We start from the raw sequence: 25,390 nt of genomic DNA, 5'->3' as shown, positions 1-25,390 counted from the left end.
AAAACCAGTCAGTGAACTGTTGTAAAATCTGATACACACAACTTCAAATTAGTGTCATGTACTTGTTGAGCCCATTATACTTATCATTATTTACTGATCACCATTTCCATTATGCTTCATTACTTCCAATGACATTTCTGATAATGCTCCGGGAAGGGTTTGTTTCTTTGATTTGTATTCTAGGTTGGCAATGCATGGTCTCTTCTTCACATGAATGGTATTATGACTCCTTTCAATTTTTTAAAAAAATTATTTATTTATTTACTTGAGAGAGAGAGAGAGAGAGAGAGAGCGTGCGCATGTTTGTACATGGATTGGGGGAGGGGCAGAGGGAGAGAGAGAGAGAGAGAATCCTAAGCCAACTCCCCACTGAGTGTGGAGCCTGACATGGGGCTCTATCTCACCATCTCAGGGTTGTGAGCCAAATCAAGAGTCTGCTGTTCAACCAACTGAGCCACCGAGGCACCCCATCCTTGTCATTTTAATTAGGACATAAAAATTCTGTTTTTGCCCTCTTCTCTACTTGAGTCTAGTCTTAGCTGATTAGAACTGAGAGTTGCAAATTATCTTTGTACATTATATTCAAAATAGTCTGTTTTGAAATTATTTGGAATGAATGTTTCTTAGTTCCTCAAATGGCGAGTGCATTCCTCACGCAAGCCTCTTCTTTCTTGAGCAGCCCATTTCTAAAGCCTCTCTCCCTCTCCCTCTCTCCTTGACTCTTTGTAATAGTCAAGGCTTAGGACAGCATTTTGATCACCTGGAAAGACATAATATAATTTTATGTTATATAAAGATATAATAATATAATATAATTTTGCTTCATTCAATTTTCTACAAACATTTGTTGAGTGCCTACTATGTACCAATCGCAGTCCTAACAATACACAGTAATGAGCATTTATATGTCACCTGGCACTATGCTTAAGTGATTTCATAATCTCATTGATTCCACCGAACAACCTTATAACACAGAAACTGTTAATGTTCCTATTTTATAGAAATGAAAACTGAGACATATAAAGATTAATCAATTAATTCAATGAACTTATCTAGAGGCTAAGCCAAAACTTAACTCTCTCTGAATGCCAAGCCCTACTTCTAAATGATTGCACCAGTGTTTCTCAAAGTGGGGTGCTGACTTTGCCATCAGCTGCATTAGAATCACTTAGGCTGTTTACTAAAATTACAGATTGGAGGTATGCCCTAGACTTGCTGAGTCTACATTTGCAGTTTTGACAAATTCTCTGGGGGAATTTCTGTGCTTTCTTAAGTTTGAGGGTGACTGATAAGGGGTTTTGGATAACAAATCTAAGAAACTGAGGCTGAGATGGGAAAGCAATTCTTCAAAGTGAAGGTGAACTTTCTGGAAGGAAGCTAGTGTAATGGCTCACAGTATTAAGAATCAGTTGTGAAATATACTCTTGGTTACTCTAAAGAAGTATTATATAATTAAAATGTACTTGAACTCTACTTCTTTACAAAGCTCTAGTCATAAGGGATATGATTTCAAAACACAGTTGCCGGAAGAGGAATTCTACGTCATTTTCTATAATTCTGAAAAAACATGGTTCCAGCTCAAGAATATCCAAATGAAGAGTTTTGGGGGCAGCAATGTGGTAGACAGGGGAGTTGTCTCAGACACTTGATTATTTAGCTTGGCTTGGGGGAACTTGATAGAAATTAAAAGGACTCCCCTCAGATACCTTTTGTGCCATGACTGTTGTCAACTCATTATCAGAAAGTGACTTTCCAGCATCATATGACAGCCACGAAAAGGCTGATATTGATCAATTTGAATAACAAAGGCAACAGGGTCCAAATTGCAAGTGTGATTCTCCATACAACCAATTATGCCTGTAATGAAAACACCCTCCTCCAGGTGACCTATGTCATGAGAGAATTTCCTTGGTCCAGAGGAGGCCGGGTTGGCTATTTCTCTGCTACTCAGAAAACAGCTCAGCCTCCACACTATGAGGATGGTGAGTCATCAGTGTCCACTCTGTGTACAGAGGCTCAGCTTTCGTTTTCCTGTTACATTGTCCCAGTGTGAGTAAGAACAGTGTTTAAACACAAACCCTGAATTAAGACAAAGATAAAGCTGCTTCAACACTGGGGGAAAAAGAGTCATTTTTTAAAAAAAGAGAAAAGTAAATCTCAACAAGGAAAAAGGGAACTTTGGACACAAAAAAATCAGTACTCTGCTATTTCATGAACTGATTGCTTTTTTTTTTTAAACTAAAATACAAGTTACAACAAGGGAAAACATATAACAGTCTCTTCTGCTTTTGTGAGCTCTTGTACTTTCTATTAGGTTCCTAAAATCTCGAGGGGAATATATTTTAACTGTTTATTAAAGCCTAAGTCCCTCTGACTATACTTCTCATTTCTTCAGCGTTTTATGAGATTCTTTATTTTGAAGCCCTGTATGAATATTCTACTTAAAACAGAACTGAGCTTTTTATTGCTCCTCTGCAGAACAAGAACTCCCAAAGACATTGACCTACAGACCTTAGGCTTCATTCTCTACTTTCCTGCAAGTTGCCAGCTGATCAAGATTATCATGGGATTCCTTTGCACCACTCCTTCCTCCCATTCTCCACTTACTCCTCTCTCTTTCTTCCCCTTTGCCTTGCTCTTGGTAACTTCCTCAACACTTTCTTCTCTCAGGGGTAATGGTATTGTCACCTGGAATGGATATTTGTTGAGTGGTCTTGTCTTTCATCACTATTCTGTGATATGGTAGTAGAACCTCTGTTTTCCATTTGGTGATCCATCCATGTGATTTTTGGTAAAGCTATTAATCAAATGGAAGTGGACACAAGACCCAAACCAGTCAATCAGGATAACCACATCGTGGACCCGACCTCAAGTCCGAGAGAGGGCACTGATAAATGTGGGACCAACAGGGCCTCAGAGAGAGAGGTTCACTCTATTTGGAATCACTACTGACCATGATTCATGTGGTTGCTGGGGAAACGGCTCAGCCATTTCACTAAAAATTCTAGCTATTAAAATGACAAACCCAGAGTTGCTGTGACCATATTTACTGGCGTGTGGACAGGGCCAAAGCTGAGGGAGAGGGAAGCCTCCCATCATTTTCATTCTTGGATTCCGTCATGTCGGGAACCAGCCTCTCATCTTAGACTTCCACTATCTTGGAACCAAGAAATTATCTCTTGAGCTTACATTCGTTTGAGTTGAGTTTTTGTTACCTGGCTCTTTTATTGCTTTCAAGAATTTTGTCATCTCATGAGGGAATATTTAGTTGTAGTGGAAGGCATCCTGTGATATGTGTACGGGAAGTACCTGCAGACATTACTCAGGGACAGAGAACAAAGACGACTCATTCCCAGTGAAGACACTGAGGAAAACTGCAATGAAGGAGGAGGTGGCACTGGGGGTGAGCATTGTAGAGTAAGCAGAAATTCCAGTGATGGGTAGGAAGTGAGCAAGGAACGTACTGGTAATGAGAAAGGGCAGTGTGCTCACAAGGGACAACTGCAGGAAAGCCGTGACATGTTCCAAGACTGGTGAGCATTGTTCTTCCATGTTCATTGTGGCAGGACTTCAAGGGGGTGGACGTAATCCTTAGAGCAGGTAGTCAGTTGGCTAGAGTCAGCTTTTGGCAACCACTGGAAACCATTCCAAGAAGTAAAGCCATTATTCTACAGGTGGTGAGGAGCTGCTGGTGCTTCTTTATAACAGGATTAACATGGTCAGATATGCTGCATTTTAAGAAGAAAATCCTGGCTCCCTCTCTGTGCAATCACTATTTCCTGGAGGATGGCCTCCTGGCCTCCCTGCTTAAGTTCATTGCCTCTATCCTCTATACCTGGCACCTCATCCTGCTCAAACAGAAAGTGCAAAATCTGAGCAGAGTTTCTGAAACAATTCTGAGATTTAATCAGAGTGTGAGGTTAGAGAAGGCAGCATAAGGGCAAGCTTAAGGGCACCGGCACTAACCAGAGGACGGGAGGCTCATCACTTGAGATAGCAGACCCTGGTGATATCACACCCAGATCCCCATTACAGGCAGGTGCAAACTAACTCCAGGTGATCTAAATACGTTGATAAGGATGCTAAGTGTTGGCTGCTAACAGCTCACTGCTGCCCTTCTTCCAAAAACTTGCCCGAACCCCCGGTGACCAATGACTGGCTGATGAAGAACATCAATGCTCAGTCCCCCTGCCTCAAATCAGTTTAACCTGTGATTTAATTCATGCTCTCACATTCTCACAAGATCCCCTGATTCTCTCACTGCCTCAAAAAATCACTTGCACAAGACAATCCACCTCAGGCTCTGCTTTTAGGGAACCTGACCTAAGATACTTGACCTTATTTGTAAAATGGGGTTATTGTAAGGATTAAATGTTAATATAAGTAATATAATTAAGTAAATAAGTTAATATAAGTAAAGCAGAAGTTAATTTAACTAAATAAATATATATGTTAATATAAGTAAAGCAGAACAGTAGGTAGTGCAGACCAGGTGCCCAATAAGTATCTGTTTGTATTAATGTTATAATATTAGTTCTTCAAGTATCTTATGAATCTCTGCTCCACTCAGATCCCCTTACTATTTCTCTAAGCTGAATTTTCCCCACTTCTTTTGTTTACAATAATGGTCCCCTCATCTGATTTATCCATCCTCTCCTTCCTTCTTTTCCTCCCTTCTACAAATATTAGAAGTGCTTATGTACATCAGGAACTGTTCTAGGGATGAATTAGGGCAAGTTATCTAAAGGAGCCTCAGAGTCCTGAGTTTTAAGATAGGGATCCTAAAAATCTACTACATGGAACAGTGTTGGAATTAAATGAGAAAGTGGTTCATAAGTTCATGACTACTAACCACCCTATAAGCTTTCCTGTTTCTCCGCCCCTTCCCCTTCATCTCATAATCATAATCATTTCTTGGCCTGAGGTCGATAGCAGAGACACCCAGAGGGGTGAGTGTTAGTTACTGGTGCTGGGTTCTGTGGGCTCCTTTGATAGATGTGTCATTCCTCTATTTCAAGGGTCAGTAACAGAGCTTCCCTGACAATTAGAACCTTGCTTTTCCCAGTAAAAGCTTTGTGATCCCTGCACATATCCGTGAAACGTGCATGCTGCAATGGAAATCCGTGCAAGCTCTGAATTGCTATGAAGTGCTAGGCCATGAATCGTCATCAAGGAGTCACCTTGGGCAGCTTAGTGGTCTCCTTGATGTCCAAAGTCCAGACTCCACCCTCTGCTGGCAGCCTCTCACATTAATGATAATGTGGCCGGCGCTGAATGCAAGCCGAGATAGCAGAGGGGAATTTGAGAATAAAGCAGAGTTTGAACCCGATTATGTAAACAGTTCTTTCACTTTCCTTGATCTTTGTGGAAAAAAGTTTTTTTCATCTTGACTCTTTGAGTTCAAGTTCAGGGTCTCACAGTTTCCTGGGCTCCCTTTGAGGTCAGCCACAGTTTAAGTGAGCAAAATGGAGAAGAAGTGGTATTCCTTCTGGATTCCAGCAAAAAACAGCAGAATACATTTAGCACACCACTTTGTGAAATTGCTGTGTCAGTGTTGGGGATCAGATCCTACCCACAGTCAAAGTAGGTGTGTGTGTGTATGTGTGTGTGAATTCACACTGAATCATTTCTCTTTTTTTATCTAAGATTTTATTTATTTATTCATGAGAGACACAGAGAGAGAGGCAGAGACATAGGCAGAAGGAGAAGGAGGCTCCATGCAGAGAGCCTGATACGGGACTCGATCCCAGGACACTGGGCTCAACCACTGAGCCACCCAGATGCCCCACACTGAATCACTTCTACACTTTCACTTTATTTTTGCATTTTTTTTCTCCTCCTAGTTTTGCTCATTTTTTATTCCTCACTTTGGAAAATAACTGTACAGCATTTTGCCCACTTGAGAACTTACTTTCTTTTCTATGTCAAATTCAAGATGGTAAATGAAGTCTAAACTGTGTTGGGTTTTTTTTTTTTCCAGTCATGATTTTTCACAACGATTTGTTAAAACAGCACATTTTTCTTTTGATTTATACAATGCCATGTAAATGCAGTCTATCATCACAGTCATTATGGTGTTTCAATAGGTGGGCCACAAAAGTGCTTTAACCTGAATTCCTTTCTTAATATTTGAACTTCTGGTTTTATGATTCTTTCAGGTAATTAGTTGGCTTTGTTGAGAAAGGAATGCCTCCCACTGAATTAAAAAATAAATATTAATGCAAGCTGGAATGCTTTGAAATGAATAAGGAATTGTCTCGAAATCGTAACAAGTTTTGAAATTTATATTCAATATGCTTACAAGATTTGTTCTAAGGATCTACATTCAAGAAGGTTTGAAAGAAAGATTCTAATATTCATAATGATTGTACTTTTATATATTTGTTCCTTTCTTCCCAAGCCCTAAAAGGACTTCAGGAACATTGTAGCTAAACTGATGGAAGTAAAGAAGTGGGTATTGTTTAATGTCTGACTTGAAAGGGAAAAGGTTAACAGGTTAGTAATGGGAGCAACTAAAATATGGATAGTGTAGGGCCAGGTGGGTGAATTGCTACTCTATCCAAACAAGGGTACAGAGAAAATAGCTATCTGTTGTCACTTATGAAGAATGTTTTGCATTCCTACTATGTTCATATTTCTAAGCTAGGTGCTGTGGAGGAAGAAAATCTGAATCTTGCTTGGTCTGTGGTATCTGGAGAGATGAGGTTCTCAGAGTGAGGCAGAAGGCCTCTCACACATATCAGATCATAGCTGAGGGCTGGGACTGGGATCTGTGAGCAAAGTTTGGTAGGAGGTCTGAATACAAAATTCCGTGTAGAATCCCAGTGCTGGTAGCTTTATTGAAATTCTTTAGTTATCTCACCAACCATCAGCTCCACAAAGTGACTTAGCAGTAGTTCCAGAACTGCCAGGGTAAGGAAACTTCTGGTTCTTCTGGGCCAGAGAAAGTCTACATCTTTCAGCCTCTAAACCATAAGACTTTCCTTTCATAATGTTAAAGGTAGCTCCACCACAGGATTAGAATATCTGAATATAAAGGAGCATACAGGGACACCTGGGTGGCTCAGTGGTTGAGTGTCTGCCTGCAGCTCAGTTCATGATCCCCGGGTCCTGGGATCGAGTCCCACATCAGGTTCTCCATAGGGAGTTTGCTTCTCCCTCTGCCTATGTCTCTGCCTCTCTCTCTGTGTCTAATAAATAAATTAATTAATTAAAGTAAATTTAAAATAAATTAATTAAAAATCTTTAAAAAAAAAGGGAGCATACAATGCTATAAAATGTGGTCAACATCTAGTGTTCACAAAGCCTGGAATGAGTGTCAATCACTTATATATCATATGCTGCTAGGACTTCTTGGTGAAACCAAAAGAGAAGGTCTGAAGAAATCTGCATGCAGCTTATCATCTGGTTAGGCCTCTTCTCATTGCCTATAGTGGTATTAGAAAAACACTGTTTTTAATTGGATTGGTGTGCTGAAGGCCAGGGGATGAAAGTTGCAAGAGGTATTTTGATGTTTCACTTTTATATCATAGAGATGATCTGATCTGCTGGCCAATTGTATGGGCCTTTATCGGCGCCAGGGCTATGGGAAAGAAAAACTTCACATTGTGTTTTAGGTAGGGGTAACTGTCCCTATCCAAGGAAGTAGGAAGCAGAAAAATGGGTTGCACTGGGAGAGTAGAGGCTTGACTCTTGGTCCCCATCTGTCTCTAACCAGCTGTGGGACCCGAGACAAATCACTTCTCTTTGGGCCTCAGATTTGCCAATGGCAAAATGAAGTGAAGACCCAGATGACTTCTTATCTCAGAACTATTAAAAAATTTGAATGTGTTCTTTTCTTCTGTGAAGAGGCTTGTTTTGCCCCTCATAGGAGCTTAGAGCCTTGCAGTGAGTTAATATGGAAAATGTGCACATAGCCTGAATCTCCTATTTTTTCCCTCCTGCCCAAGGGTACCATCAGTTACTGTCAGCACCAATATCGAAATGAATGCATTTCTGCCTGAAGCTCTCAGTCACATGGACAACCTGCTTTAAAAACAAAGTATATTTATCTAAATTCAAATTTATTGGAAATTATGTTTATCCTCATTTTTACACGATAAGAGTTATCGCTCTATTGAGGGGCACCTAGGTGGTTCAGTCAATTAAGTGTCTGCCTTGGGTCAGGTCATGATCTCAGGGTCTTGGAATCGACTTCTGCCTTAGGCTCCCTGTTCAGTGGGGAGTCTGCTCCTCCTTCTACCCCTCCTCCTGCTTGTGCTCTCTCTCTCTTGCTAACTCTCTCTCAAATAAATAAATAAAATCTTAAAAAAAAGTTACTGCTCTATTGCAACAAGCAGCAACTGCAAAGAGAAAGTGAATTTAAAAAGAGAGTCAAACTAGGGATGAGAAAGGTAAAATAAGAGAAGCTATTTTGTATTATCTCTCAAATAAAACTGATAGTTTAGAGGTGATACAGCACAAGCTAATTTAAAATATTACCCTGAAAGAATGGAGAGTGAATGTGTGGAAAATCAAAGCAGAATAAGTTCTTTGAAATACCTTGGTTCATAATAATCAAGTTTTGAGTGAACGAAAGAAAAACCATTTCAAGGATTTTAAAAGAAATGTTAAAAATGGTTTCTTCTCACTGAGACGTCTTTTTCAAAACTCAGAAGAATTATAAACACTTTGTCTTTTTGACAAATTGTTTCCTAAAATGATCATTTTGATTATGCATATCTAACAGGTGGAGTTGCACTGCTGGTCAGACTCTTTGCCATGCCGAAATACCTATAATTCTTTCTATGCAGTATTTCCCAGACTTTAATTATGTTTCAAAGACTATTCTGCAGTGGGAAGAGACTCCCAATGCAAATGCTCATTTTATTTCCCATCTTGACTAGCACTCATTTCTGGGTTTTGAAAACGTGTCATTTCAGCACAGACCGTGTCTGTAGGCACTACATGAGTGGACTTTGATTTGACCAGCCCATTTAATTGAGAGCATCTTAATGGTCATTGGGGATCACAGGCTTTGATAGATTCAGTAATGGATGGATTGGTTATTTGATGTTAAAAGTAGTTCAAATTTCCCTGGATGAGAACAGACCATCAATTCAACTGACTGAGACACATTAAGCAGCTCCTGGTGGGTGAGCTGTGTCTGATTCTGCCAGTATTATAAATTATTGGTGGAGAAGAATCAACATGCTGCTTAAAAAGTCTTTGGACAGAGCCCCTGGGTGGCTCAGTCAGTTAAGTTACTGCCTATTGATTTCAGCTCCGGTCATGATCTCAGGGTCGTGAGGTCGAGCCCTGCTTGGGGCTGCATGCTGGGCATGGAGCTTGCTTAAGATTTTTCTTTCTCCCTCTTCCTTTCTTTCTCTAAAAAAATAAAATAAAATAAATATAAATCTATAGACATTGTATTGCAAGATGTCATGAATATTACTGAAGTCAGAATGATTTAAAAAGCTATTTGGAGCTTCTAAAAATGTTAAGAGTACTATTGAAACCAAATTAAAAAAATAACACAAATAAGATTCACCATAGGAAAAAAAAGCTCCTAAGCTAGTGAATAAGAATCCTAAGCATAAAGATTATTGTTTGGAAAAGCTAAGATTCACTAGTATAAGTAGTTTTATTTAGGAAATCTAAGAAGGGATGAATTAAAAATAGGTGGCCAATGCACCAGGATGGGAAACAGAGAGGTAGGGAACAGTCTTTTGGCGAGATCAATAAAAGAGAATCACATTACAGCAGAGATTCTTTCCATAGGTCTCTGCCTTTAACTGCTGTTCACACTCACATGAGGCATTTGCAATTGCTTTTATATTGGGAGTCTCTGTCCTCTTTGAAGATTACTCTTCAAGGCATAATTAGGCATGGGAAATAATGCCTGGACATAACTATATCCAATACTCTATGTGTGTGTGTGTGTGTGTGTGTGCGTGTGTGTGTGTGTAGTCAAAGAGAGTGGGCTCTGACGGTTGAGAGAGTATATTACCATAGCAGTTCCTAAAACCTACATCCAAAGTGAGAAAGTGAGCATTTAAAAAAATTTTTTTGACCTGATCACCTTCGTTCAGTACAACCGTGTGCAGCCAAAAGATAGACAAATCTATCCTAAATCACATACCAATGCAGAACTCTCTTCATGATTTTATTTGAATACAGTATTCATCATTTAGATAAAAAACTTTGCTTTATTGTGGCAGCAGACTCACTTGAATGCAACTATTTTCATAGGAATTTCCTAAGGTGGATTTAATTTCTTCTTTAAGAAACTTCTAAGTCACATATGGTTCACTATTTATTCCCCAAGCATTTGTTTTAATCATGCATAATCTATGGCTGCATCCATCATGAGAAGTTAATAGAAGAACTCAGACCAGTGAGACCACATGAGAAAGAGTGGAGTATCCACAGCCTTTCAATATGTATTGAGCACTCAGATGTGTATGAGGCCTGCTTTCAATGCTAATGGTGATGCAAAGATAAATTGGCTAATAATGGCCACTGTGCTCTGCATTAGTTCAATCACATCTGGAGAAATGTGTACAGTTTTGTTTCTTGTCTTATATGCTTGATCTGAGGGTAAGAAATATGTTCTATGGGAGAAATGAAAAGGGATTAGTGATAGTAAGCCTGAAAAATAAGAGGCTTGATGAAAATAAGGTAGTGTCCTCCAAACCCTGGGAAGTCAGGAAGCACTTCTGTTTGATTTTCCCAGGTCTTTGCATCATGGCATAAAATACATATTCGGTAAGTATCTATGGACTGAGTTTTTGAGAGGAAACCAAGTTAGAGAGGGATGACATATGTTTTGTGAAGCTCAAGGAAGCAGAGATAGAAGTAACAGTAGAAGTTGATTAGCCATAAATTCTGTCTTAATATAAGAAGAGCTTTCCTACACTGGCCCAAAAGGGTGAAAGCTGCTTATAAAATGTTGAGTTTATCAAAAGTAGAAAGAGGGTAGCCTGGATGGCTCTTGGTTTCGGCTCAGGTCGTGATCTCATGGGTCATGACATTGAGCCCCATATCTGGCTCCACGCTCTGTGGGGAGTCTGCTGGAGATTCTCTTTCCCTCTCCCTTTCCCCTCCCTCTGCTCATGCAACTCTCTGTCTCTGTCTCTCTCTCTCTCTCTCTCAAATAAGTAAATAAATAAAGCTTTAAAAAACAGTAGAAACAAACATTCAACTAAATGCTGGAGAATCATTATAGATGTAATTTCTGCTTGGGATAGAAGATTTAACTGAATAATTGCCAATTTTCTGTAATAGTATAATTGAGTTACTTGACAAGTTTTACATCAATGATCTCGATGATTTATAAGAAAACACACCTGTACATTTCTTTCCATTTTTCTTTAATATATCTATGAGAATAAAGCCTGATCATACTAGGACATGACTTGGACACTTGGCTTGTATTTCAGCTGGTTTTCATTTTTAATCATGACCATGTTCTTTGACAAATTCACAACAGAAATCTCTACACCTAGCTATAAATACACGGAGTTAGAAAGTCTATGCCACATCAGTAGAAGCATCCTTTAGAATTTAGGTACTTCTAGGAGCCAGCTCTTCCCAAAATGTCATTCCTTTTTCCATATACCCTCTTTCCTATTTTCCACTGCCTGCCCCCCGCACTGTGCACTTCAGAAAGCAAGCCAAGCCATGGTGCCTTACTGTGATGGCGCACCCACAGCAGAATGGCCCCATGTTGCTCTCTCAGCCCCTTCTAGAGCAGGAAGACAGATTCAGAGATCCCACAGGTCAACAACAGGGCAACTGCCAGCTGAACCTCACAGTGGCAGGTGCAGATGAGGAGGGAATTTGACTAACTGGCCAAATTCTACTGTCTCAAATCTGGCCGGTTAAAATCAGACAGAAACAACCTTATTTTTATAACAGAACCAAAAGAAAAACCAGACCAGTTCAGCAAATTTTCAACCCACAGCAATTAAATGCCTGTGAGTAAGTTATAAGGACTAAAAAAAAAAAAAAAAAAAAAAATTCTTTCTCAAAATTGTTTCACGGTTTTACATCATTTAAAAATATAAACTAGAGGGGCAGCCCAGGTGGCTCAGCAGTTTAGCGCCGCCTTCAGCCCAGGGCCTGATCCTGGAGTTCTGGATCAAGTCCCACGTCGGGCTCCCTGCATGGAGCCTGCTTCTCCCTCTGCCTGTGTCTCTGACTCTCTCTCTCTCTCTCTCTCTCTGTGTGTGTGTCTGTCATGAATAAATAAAATCTTTAAATATATATATATATATATATGCTAGTGACTTCAATATTTATTCTATTATGTTTATCTTAAACATTAGGAGTCCTCAGTTATATGCTTGGCTGTTCTTCTATTGGATTTAAATGTACAGGAGCACATGCTAGATTAATTAATATGTAGGTTAAAACTCTCTCTTAGTCTAAAATATTTTAAATGGTCTAACCTCTGACACTGTAGAGTGAAAACTAGAAGAGTGATGACAACAACCAGAAAAATATGAGCAGTTATCATGAATTATTGGGCTTTTAGCTCCCTCAACGAGATCGGTTTTGTTCTTATTTTTATTATTGAAATAAGAACAATGGGACAGTGAAAAGTTAAGCATCTGATACGAGCTCACACAGCCACTAAGTGGTAGAGGTGGCATTGGAACCTATGGCATCTGACTCTAGGGGGATTGCTTTTTATCCACTATCGTCTCCCACCTGCCTATAGTCAGAGAATGAAAGCACCAAGAGGATGATTTAGCAGAGCCCTAGAATTATTGAAACAGGGACCAGATGGAGGCCCAGAGAAAGGATCAGATTACAAAACACGCAATGACAGAGCAGTTTCAACCTTCTCTTGGCATTAGTGACTCAACCTACTATGGCAGTGAGCTAAAGGATGCCAAGTCTCTAGCTGTGTGGAAGGAATGATGGGTGGATCCTTCCTGCTGTCTCTGACTTCCTACTTACGGAGAGAGGAAATCTTCCACACAGCTTACTATCTGCAATTATTAACATGACTTCCTTATTCCATCATCTTCATCAACATAATTTTACTACTCCAGAAGACTCTTGCCCAGGAAGAAAATCATTGCAACCAACTTTGTTGTTCATTCCAGGAATTGAAAGACTCATCAATTTATTCAACAAAAAGCATCAACTAACAGTTTATAGTCCAAGACTCTGAAACTCTAACCTCAAAATCCTCCCTTTGCTGTTTTTACACATCCCAAATTATTTGGTCATAACATTGACCTAATCTTAGCTAGATCCCCTGCATAGACAGGCATACTTTAAACCAGACCTCAAACCTCAATCAGTATCTCAACATCTCTCAGGTGCTGTTGTGGTTCTCTAGAGGGGTGTTCTCCTCACTTGCACCAAGCAATGAATTGGGTTTTATCACCACATAGTATCTGGTATATTCTGTGGGGCCAGCATTTAACACCTCAAGGGTAAGTCAGTCACTTCTTCTAGAAGTCTCTCTGACAACCCTTCCCCACTCCAAAGGAAAACTGTGGGCAGTTAGGACTTGCTCACAATCTGAATATTCATAGCTCTTTGATATTGTTAGAATATGTATCATTTCCCTCATCACTGCTGAAGCTAAAGCAAAATACTATCAGTATATAAGTATTAAAGGATTCAAGATGTCAATTTCAGTTTATTTTATTTTATTTTTTAAAATATTTTTTAAAGATTTATTTATTTATTTTTATTTATGATAGACACAGAGAGAGAGGGAGAGAGAAAGAAAGAGAGAGAGAGAGAGAGAGAGAGGCAGAGACACAGGAGGAGGGAGAAGCACACTCCATGCCGGGAGCTCGATGTGGGACTCGATCCTGGGACTCCAGGATCGCGCCCTGGGCCAAAGGCAGGCGCCAAACCGCTGAGCCACCCAGGGATCCCCCAATTTCAGTTTAATGTGAAATGTTTGCTCTGTGCTTAAAATCTCCATGAAACTTCATTAAAAATCATGCTTTGTTTGCCTAAATGATTTATTGTGATAGAAACAGCATAATTAAGGAGAAAAGACAGAAAAATGAACATCTATAGCTGTGTGTCATTGAGAAGGTTTGATATAGAAATTTAATTCATACATTATGGAAGCATTAACTTTTGCTCAAAAATAATTAAAATAATTTTCTTCTTTGTTGTTTTGGTTTTCACATTACGATGTTACAGAGAGTATATGAAATGTGTATGTGCAGTTTAAGAAATAGTAATAAAAGGAGCAGCCATGTACTCACTACCCAGGTTAGACTAGAATGTTACCAGGATCCCACATGGCCTCATCTTATGTTTTCACAGTATATTATTGTGGTGTCTGGATGCACTTTTCATCACTGTGTTTCTCCAACTTACTGCAAGGTGGCTACGCCAACTTTTTCTTCAAGTGGCATCGCTACAATGTGATTTATGGTAAGCATTTTATCTGTAGAAAGGAGTTTGACAATAAATCTTCAGATGAAAAATCCTAGTAAAAACCAGGAAGAGACTTGGTGATATAACTCAATATAGTGATTTCTTTTTCTTCTTTATCCCTTGAGTCCATAATGAAATTGTTCTTGAATGCTTCCTTGCTGCCATGACGACTTGGACCACTGCCTACACCCCCACCTCATTTGAGCCCTACCTCTAGGCTAATCATTTATAGACCTTGAGCAGTGACTGTGTGTTTGTGCACAGTCCTATCCTCAGCACCCCCACAGCTCCTGCACCTACATGTGCTCAGCACATATGAATTAAATGAATGACTGGCATTCTCAGCAGCCCATAAATCTTGACAAAATCTGCGGTCATTCTTCAGATTCTCATTCATGTCTTCCCTTCTCCCCCTTTGCTCCTGCTACTGTTTCATGGCCTGGCTTAGGTGTCCTCTGCCCTTGGCAGGGACTGCAGGAGTTCTACCCTAGTGGTGGAACCAGAATAAACAGACTGACACCCGTGGTTTGTTGTGGCTTCTCTTTTGTTCTCTCTATCTTTTGTAACTCTTCTTTTTGAGGATTTATTTTCTGCTAGAAGTTTTCATAGGATGTTTTCATTTCAAAAAAATATGTTATTTGCAAGAAATGAAATAATGCAAACACATGTAAAGAAATATGCCTTTTCCAATCCTATCTTTCTGCCAGTGTTAACAGATTAAGATGGTCCAGTCTTTCATAAGTGTTCTTAAAACTACATCAAAATCTCTCTCTCTCTCTCTCTCTCTCTCTCTCTCTCTCTCTCTCTCCCCCCCAGTAGAAAGAGCATTTCCCCCAACTGGTCATACCGTTGTTAGAAGAAATTATATGCGTTATTCTGAAGCCTTATTTTCTCACTTGGAAAAATCATGATTTGTGGATATGAGCCTAACTTGATTTTTTAATGGTTACTGATATCCCACAGTATAGAGGTGCCATAATTTTTTCAACCATTTTCTAAAGGACATTCTAGTTTTTGGTTCTTTGCCCTTTGAAGCAATACTGGAGCAAATACCCTTGTGTGCGTGTGTGCATATATCTGTAAAGTTTTTATTATTTCCCCCATAAACTGCCAGAGATAAAAGTAAATAAGAAATTGCAGGAATTTCTTTTCATTGAGTTTCTTTCATCTTATAGGAGTTTCTTTATTCCGGACAAATAAGATTCACAATAAGGTGATGAGGCATTTCAACTCATCTCTGAGAGGATGTGAAGTTTTGCTACAATGTAAGCTGAATGAGACTTTTTTTTAAAAAAAAAACTGTCTAGTTTCACCTTGTGGTACTGGGCACACAATCAAAGAAAAGTAGTCAAAAACACCAAAAGCTTTCTGTTCAAGGAAGTATACATAGACATTTAGAAAGAGTTGGATGGCAACTGTTCCTTGTTAGAAAACAAAATTGTTTACTACAGAATAAATGAGATGTTGAATGTTTCAGCTCCATTTGGGAGTGATGTATGTTTTAAGGCACAATTCCTCTTGCTAATCACAAATTCAGAACTCCTTGGATCTCCATGCTATAGGAGGAATGTGTTCAAACGTCCAGCTGCTAACCACAGAAAGTCTATAATTGGACTGGAAAGAGTGCAGATAATGCACCGTTTTTACTCCATTTAAGGAAAGCCCACAAGGCATGCAGAAATTGTTTGCATCATATTCAAAATGTTTGTATGACAGAAAGGATCCTTAAAACTAGTTTGGGAACTAAAATTTGAAGCATAATGCATGTGTATGAAAAATACATGTAATGGGAATATTTCTTTTTAGAATGTTACAGAATTATACCAAACTTTTTCCCCCGACATCCATTTCACTCATCATATAAAAACAAGTCACAATATTTTAACAATTAATTCCTTCAGTTTTCAAAGGTGAAGCCTTCTCCAAAAGCCCATGCTATATAACATATATGCAAATAGAATATCTCCTTAACTTCTACCCACCACTTGCTTACAGTGAGCAAACAGCAATTATCACATAGCGTGATGAGAGTTGTAATGGTGGTGGAGGGGAGTTCAGGTGCCCTTAGGATAAGTTTCTGGCCTGGATTTGGGCTCAGGAAAGACCTTGTTGGACCAGTAATGTCTAAGCTGAGGGACAAGTTACAGTTAGATAAAAATTATTTCAGGTAGAGATACTTCCTGAAAAAATCAAGGGATGAAATAGAACACAAATGCATTAAGGTATAACAAGTCATTTTAAATGGATAGAGCACAGTAAATGAGGGGTGATAAGGAGGTGACAGCTCAGGGTGTAGTCACAGGAAGAAATGACGTTTGGGGCTTTTGCTTCTGCAAGATCAAGCCAGCAGCAGTGTGGAGAGAGTCTAAGAGTGAGATACGAGGGGGCACCTGGGTGGCTCAGTGGTTGAGCATCTGCTTTTGGCTCAGGTCCTGGGGATCCTGGGATTGAGTCCCGCATCGGGCTCCCTGGAGGGAGCCTGCTTCTCTCCCTGCCTATGTCTCTGCTTCTATGTGTCTCTCATGAGTAAATAAATAAAATCTTAAAAAAAAAAAAAGAGTGAGACAAATGGAGATCTGGAGACCAACTAGGAATCTGCTGCCAGCTTTTTAGATGAGATGATGGTGACCTGAATGTTGGTGGGGTGGGACAGACATGGACTTAATTTTCTTTTTCTTTTTCTTCTTTTTTTTTTTTAAAGATTTTATTTATTTATTCATGAGAGACACACACAGACACAGAGGCAGAGACAGGCAGAGGGAGAAGCAGGATCCATGCAGGGAGCCTAATGTGGGACTTGATCCTGAGTCTCCAGGATCAGGCCCTGGGCCAAAGGCGGTGCTAAACCGCTGAGCCACCCGGGCTGCCTGGACTTAATTTTCTGAGCTTATGCTGGAGTCTCACTTATGTGCAAGGAAAACATCGTATAGTCCTGCAGTTGGTTTGATGACAATTCCTTTTCTCAAAAAGAAGAGGAAGCAAGATGGGGTGTCATTTCTTGGATTTAATTCAAACCAACATGGAAGAAACGATTGGTGCTATAGTGACTGCTCCTATGGAAAGATCTAGTGGTTTTCCTGACAAATCAGTCAGCCAAAAAAACCTAGCTGTGACTTAATAAACAGGATTAGAAACCTACCCAGAAATAGAGAATTTCCTATTACTCTATAACATTAGCTCCAAAGGTTTATATAGAAGTTTATTTTTTTTCTCATGTTCAAAGTAACACAATACATTGCCATTTGTTGTTGGAGCTCAGAAATGATACACCTTGTAACCTTTTGTTTTTATAGACAGAGATTAATAAAAGCCATTTTTGTAGCACAGTTTAAGAGAAACTGGCTGAATGGTGAGTGCTCAGGACAACTGTGAAGATAAAAGATTGCTAAGGTATATCGTCCATTAAAACATGTTTGAGCACAAAACATGGGCAAGGCACTCTGCTAGGCGATGAAGACATGGTGAAAAAGACAGACCCAGTTCTGTCATCAAGGAATCATACGGGGATCACTTTAAAGGAAGTGGGGCCCGGAGAGGAGGCGAGCACAGGATTTGGCTTACAAGAGCTAAATGCTGTAGAACAAGGTAGAACAAGGATCCAATTTATTCTGTGAGGCTTAGGAAAGTAAAGTTAAGGCCGATGAGAAGAATCTGGGAGACGAAGATTCCAGCTCTCTAGGAGCAACACCTCTCTAAAACTTTCGTTATGGGATCCCTGGGTGGCGCAGCGGTTTGGCGCCTGCCTTTGGCCCAGGGCGCGATCCTGGAGACCCGGGATCGAATCCCACGTCGGGCTCCCGGTGCGTGGAGCCTGCTTCTCCCTCTGCCTGTGTCTCTGCCTCTCTCTCTCTGTGACTATCATAAATAAATTTAAAAAAATTAAAAAAAAAACTTTCGTTGTATAGTCATGTGATAACTGTCCAAGGGGGTGTGGCTCAGAGTTCTCTCTTATTTATTTATTATTTATTTATTTATTTATTTATTTATACACAGACTTTTGGACTCGGCTTCCAGAATTTTTTTAAAAGATTTTATTTATTTATTCATGAGAGACTGAGAGAGAGAGAGAGAGAGAGAGAGAGAGAGAGAGAGGCAGAAACACAGGCACAGGGAGAAGCAGGCTCCATGCAGAGAGCCTGACATGGGACTCAATCCCGGGTCTCCAGGATCCTGCCCTGGGTCTAAGGCGACGCTAAACCGCTGAGCCACTGGGGCTGACCCGGTTCTCTCTTTAATAATGGCAAGCAGTGTTTGACGTGCATTATTTCATTTTAACCTCAAACAACTCTGTGAGATCATTATAATTATTAACCCCATTTACCATAGGAAACAGCCAAGGTTTGGAGGTCAGGAAGTTAGAACACTACAGAGCCACCCTATCATTTACAACACATTGACCTCCACTATCTCTCCATTAACAGAAAGGCTGCACAGATGGCTGTTAAAAGATTTCTCTAAGTAAAGAGAGGGTGAAAGAGAGCAGAACACATAGCCTTGCTATACATGTCCTCCTCAACTTCACATTCAAGTATTCTAGATATTTCTAGGACGAGAGAAACAAACTAAAAATACATCTCAAGTGACAAAATTACGGAGACAGAACAGATTAGTGGTTGCCATAGGTTGGGGGATGTATTGGTAGATGGGCATGGTTATAAAAGGGATTCTTGTGATACAACTGTTCTGTGTCTGATTGTGGTGGTAATTCTAAGTCTACAAGAATCTACACATGATATATCTGCATGGAACCAAATATGCGTGTGAACACACACACACACACACACACACACACAATCAAGTGCATGCAGTACTGCAGAAATCAAAATAAAGTTGAAAGATGTCAATTTCCTGGGTACTGATACTGTGTAATTATCCAAGATGTTACTATGGGGGAAGACTAGAGAAGGGTATATGTGATCACTCTATATTATTTCTTGCAAGTCCATGTGAATCTATAATTACTCAAAATAAAAAATTAAAAATATATGGGACTCAAATACACAGAAATGACCACACAACCACGGCCTCTTGCCCTACCCCTATACTGCTTCTCTACCCTATGCTTCTCTACTGGGGGGAAGACCTGCTTATTGCCAAGTGCTCCTCCTCTGTATTCGCAGGACCAAGCCTGAGTTAAGACATTTACCCCCAGCTTCTGTGTATTTCAGACATTAGTAATTCCACTTAGTGCCTTTATTTACATTTCTTCACAATATTCAGGGAAGTGCCCTCTGGGAAACGCCTACTAGGGAGATAACAAAAGCTCCAGTATTTGTTGACAGAAGTTCATGGAAACAGTGAGGCTGGACCCAAAAAGGAAAAATCTGTGTGGTCAAACAATAAAATTAGATCCTTCCAGAATTTCAGAAATACAAAATTTGAGAGGTAGCTTGAATAGTATCTCCAAATAAGACCGACTCGGAGTCTAACTTTCCAAAGAGCATCTCGAGGAATGCTAACTTTTCATGTTGACCCTCTGTAAAATTTAACATATCCACATTATTTTAAAAAAAAAAACAACAAAGTACAAAAATCTCCTCGGATGCTGCCACTCAAATACAGGTATAAATTTCTCTTCACTTCTCTTGTTCTTAACCAGGACACTTGATTATAAGTGGCAGTCATTGAGACCTGTTGTGTTTCAGGTACAACCAAAAATTTAGGCTCAGATGATATGCTTAGGGGTGGTTCTCGGGCTTTCCAACCCTTGGCTCTGTTTTTGTGTTGCTTCCATTCTCAGGGAGGATCTTCCCTCTTGGTGGCAAATATGGCTGCCAGCATCCAGGGTTCTGTCTCACATTTAGTCAATTGTAAATGGAAAAAGAACTACTACCGTCACCAGAATGGATCTAATTAACTTGACTGGGCTAAGAGGCTATTTTTGAACCAATCACTTACCAAATATTTAGACTGTACTCATTTGTCAGGTTGGGGTCATGGACATGAAATCAGGGCAGATGATGAGGCTACGGGCTTGGAGTTCTTTTTATCAATATAGTTCTATTATATTACGTTTTAGTGATCACTAAGTCATCTGTAAACATTAAATCACAATAATCACTAAGCCACCTATAAATAAATTCTCCCTGTTTTCTCGTCTTTTGCCCTACCTCCATCGTAGTACACATATCATCTTAAACACAGAGAGGGAGATCCTTGGGTGGTTCAGCAGTTTAGCGCCTGCCTTCGGCTCAGGGTGTGATCCTGGAGACCCAGGATCAAGTCCCACATTGGGCTCCCTGCATGGAGCCTGCTTCTCCCTCTGCCTGTGTCTCTGCCTCTCTCTCTCTCTCTCTCTCTCTCTCTCTCTCTCTCTCGTCTCTCATGAATAAATAAAATCTTAAAAAAAATACACAAAGAAAAACTGCGTAAACATGTAAGACCACTATTGTCAAGCTAATATTCACCCAGTATAATGAATCATTATAGTTGGGGAAACAATATAGCTTCTCATATGCTAAGACTAAGGATCAGAATTGGCTATTGTTCCGAGAATATATAAGACATTAACAAAGAAGGAGTTTGAAGCAGATCGTAAAATAAGAGAATATCACTGTTCATCTCAATGATTTACAAACTTTAAGTCATGATTTATTTGGGGACTGTGAAATCAATTTAGAGAATCATGACAAATTTAAGAAAGGGAACTAGAGTAGAAAATATGAATGTGCAACACATATGGTGAAATTAAGAATTGTTTCATAAAACTTTGGTCACAGTTCATGTGTGAGCATGCACATGCACATGCACAAGGTAAAATATATTTGACCACAGGTGAAGTTAGCTGAAATCACTATTGTCGTTGATATAATTGCAGCTGGTATCTAAAATGTTAAAACAGAAAGTCCATTTAACACAATCTGCACCAAGTATGAGTCACCACTGAATGAGCACCTCCTCAACATTCAGGCCTCATAGACTTGCCTTGTGCTAGCATCACCTGGTTTAGATTTACAGCAATTCTAACCAGGCTTGGAATGAGTCTCATAGGTCTCCATGTGTTTTCACTGCCAGTTTCCTAAATGTCCTTGGTAAATACTGGAGTTGCCAAGGGACACTGGTCAAGGTATGTCTCCTTACCATCAAAATAAACACAATTTTCATTTCTCAACTAGGAGTAGAGTCCACATAACTGAAAAATTCAAGCAAATTTTGAACTGGCTGAAATGCCTTTATTAAATGTTTTATACATTATCTAATACCAAGTATGCTCTCTCTGATCATTTCTTTCCATGCCTTGTCGATTTTATGTGAATATACAGAAATGGAGGATAGCTCTCGCAGAGCCCGAGTGGTTTCAACTGTCTAAATGGACCCCCTTTCTACCTCATCAATGTATTTGTGCCAGCTCCTTAGGAGGCCTCTTATAATAATCATTTCTCTCTCTCATTCTAAGAATAAGCACCTATTTTTTTCAATCTATAGTAAACTTCTACATATCAAAGCTCATTATCCCATCTCACCACCAGATTTCCGCTTAGAAATTGCCTCCCCTTCCCTATACAAAACTTCCACAGCTACCTCTCTCTTATTTCTTCATAATCCTTGTAACTCAGCAGAGAACCAGATCTGCCTTGCTGCAGTTTCTGGCACCCTTCATAATACCTTTCAGATAATAAACACATTGAAATAGGTCAACATTCTTTTCCACCATCTGCTCAAGGACAATGATTATCAAATCTTTATCCCTGGGCTTTCAAAAGCTAGGCCGGTAATGCCAAGATACTTGCAAGATGTTCTCCATTTTGACATCCTTCAGACTCAGTAAATCTTAACTTGAACTCTTTCTGTCCCCCAGGACAGCTGTTTTCTCCTACAGACTCTCCTGTGTCTACCAGGATCCGCTCTTCTCCAAAGATATCGGGACTCAAAACTTCAAGATCATATTTGATTACTTCTTTGGGCCTCACTTTCCATACCCAACCTGTCGGAAAGCTGAGTATCTTCCAGTCACATCTAAATCTTTCTTGCTGGGCCCTAAAATTACCGCACAGTTTGATTCTGTCCAAGAAGGTATCATGAGAGTGTCTCCTGGATGATCAACCACTGAGGCCAGAAATACATGCAGCATGACATCATGCTACGAATAGTTTCCTATTTCTAGCTTAAAATAAATCTAAAATATCATAGGAACCCATTGGGAAGAGCAAATGGCTTTATAATTTTCTGTCATCTTTTAAGATAATCTTCCTTCTCACTCTCCTAGTCATTATAATACCCATTCCAATACTACTTGTGTGTGATACTACTGTATTATTTCATTTCATATTTAAGTTCTTTCTGCAGTCCTGAATGTTTGGGGCTACTAGAGAAAATTAAAGAATAACCCATAATTTCCTAATTCTTTTTTAAATATCCACTTTTCCATTCCCTTTTCTACAACTGAGAAAAAAACAACAGAACAAAACATTTTTAAGCTAGTGAGGACAAATAAGTCTCCATTTCCTTATCAGCTAAGATTGCTAGTTGCTACCTGGAGGGCTATGTCAGGAAGGATTGGCAGTCACAACCAGGGGCTGTGGCCACTCAGTGAGGCTTGAGAAGGACAGGTGATGACTTGTAGGTCATCCTGAGTTGAAGCCAGCATCAAAGCCAATCTCAAAGTAAACAGAGGAGTTGGGCATCTACATGGCATTGGAATGGTGGGTAACTCAGACTTTTTTCAGGCTTTTTGCACACAAGTAGCTGTTTTGCCATCATTTTTAAAAGATTATTTATTTATTTCACAGAGAGAGAAGAGTGAGAGAGCACAAGGAGGGGGAAGAGCAGAGATAGAGGGAGAAGCAGGCTCCCCACTGAGCAGGGAGCCCGATGTGGGGCTCAATCCCAGGACCCTGGGATCATGACCTGAGCTGAAAGCAGGCGCTTAACCAACTGAGCCACCCAGGTGCCCCTGTTGTTTTGCCATCCTGTTACAGTACCAAAATTCCAGGATCAGCAATTCATAAAGACTTTTTGGGGACTTCCACTATTGAAAACACTTTTGGAAAACTCACTATCAAAATACTCGAACAATTGCCCTTATTTTGGAGAAGATAATGGATTTAAGTATCATTTAAAATATCTGTGACACAAGTCTATCCGATTGCCCTTCAATCTTAAGTGTGAATGAAAGAAATGGTGCTTTGTATTGAAACATGAGAAATATTCAGTAGAAAGAAAAAGTGAGAGCCAGGGAAATAAAACTATGAGTGGACACAGAGAAACAAAGGAAGGATCGGAACGACAAGGACGTGCTTTTTGCCTTCTTAAAGCAGAGCATTCTCCCACCCACCAAAACAAACAAAACAAATAAAAACTTTAAAGAGTAACCAAAAAATTAAAAGAAAAAAGGCAAATAAGCTAAACAAAGAAAACCCCCCAACTCTGGTAAGACTCGCTCATAATATACTCCACGAGGGCGCCAGCTGCTCCTTGACCTTTATCCTTTGATAGGGCAGCAGCAGGTGCATCCAAGGAGCACAAACCTCTCCAATTCCATTCAAGATAGAAATGGTTTTGCATCTGCAGTGGTGGGGATAAATAAAATGGCAACCGGTCACGTGTGTGCCATGTCTCAGCATCATGTTGAACTGCACACACCGGATCCTGCAGTCCTCACCCAGACTGTGAGGTGTGGCTCTTCTCATCCCTGCTGAACGGCTGGACTTCGGGCGCCTGCTCACTCCCACGATGAGTAAGTGACAAAGTCAGAATTTGAACCCAAGTCTGCGTGAGGCTGAAGCTCATTTCCTCCTTCCTCCCTTCCCCCTGGCCTCCTCCAGCTGCTTGCAAAGTCTTAGGTAACGGTCCACACGGGCTCTGGGGCTCAGACAGGATGACGTGCACAGGCAGGAAACACGAGAGAGAGGGTTAAAACTCCACGGCATGAAAAGTGATTTTCCCGTTGTTTATACTTCAACAAGACCCTCTGGACTAAAAGTCTCTCATTTCCGCACTTCATGTAGATACATAAATTGTTCCAAAATGGGATTCACGTGAAATTTACATAGCAACATTAACCCTGACTCTCTCAGTGGGAAAAATCCTGTAAACTGATGCTAATATTCATGTTGGCACAGGATAATATGGACAAACCAAAGAAAATGCTTTCTGGTTTGTGTACCTTGTATAAACAGATGTTTAAAACTTTACTTTGCCTACGTTTACCAAGCATATAAATGGACCTAATTAAACTGAAATTCCATGGAAAGCTTTCCAAAGCCCCTAGTTTACTCATCCAGTATAAACACTGTAAATGAGTAAAATACAGTGTATTAAACAATTTAAATATAGAATCGTGGTTCCTTAAATTCAAGAAATACAGTATTCCAGCTGCCCTGAGAGACCAAAAGCGACTAAAGTTTTGTTTTTTTTATCGGAAGAGCAACTAATACAGAAAAGTACATAGTATAAAAACATCCATGTGTCTTCACCTCAGAATTACTAATATTAACAGTCAGCCATATGTGTTCCTAAAATTGTTTTTCATAAAGGCAGAATAAGACATTACAGAAAAAGCTGAAGTATCTTGCATCCCTCCCCAGTCCTATGTCCCTCTCTCCTTCTCCTTCTCCCTCTCCCCAGAGAGAGAGACAGCTTCTCTTTGGAATTTAGTGGCTATCCTTCTAATCCATCATTTTAGAGTTTACTAGCCAGAAACCATATATTATATTACTGTTTGTGATTTTCAAATTTATAAAAGTGGTCTGTTATATATGGTGCATTCTGTTTTTTGCTTTTTTTTTTACTATATAAAAATCTTTTATGTTAACTGCCATATCATATCCCATTTTTTAACTATATCAGAGTTTATGTAATCCCTTTTCAGTGATGTTTGGTGATCCCCTCTCCCAGTTTTTTCTATTACAAACATGGCTTCTTGTGTACACATACCTGTTTTTCTGGGGTATATACCTAGGAGTGAAATTGCTGACTTGTAGGCGTTTGCATTTTCAACTCTGCTAGATAATTGCCAAATTGCTCTCCCAAGTGATTGTACCACTTTACA

The sequence above is a fragment of the Nyctereutes procyonoides genome, unplaced genomic scaffold (genome assembly GCF_905146905.1).
Source record: "Nyctereutes procyonoides isolate TBG_1078 unplaced genomic scaffold, NYPRO_anot_genome, whole genome shotgun sequence".
NCBI classification, from domain to species: domain Eukaryota; kingdom Metazoa; phylum Chordata; class Mammalia; order Carnivora; family Canidae; genus Nyctereutes; species Nyctereutes procyonoides.
Note: the sequence above shows the minus strand (reverse complement) of the source record.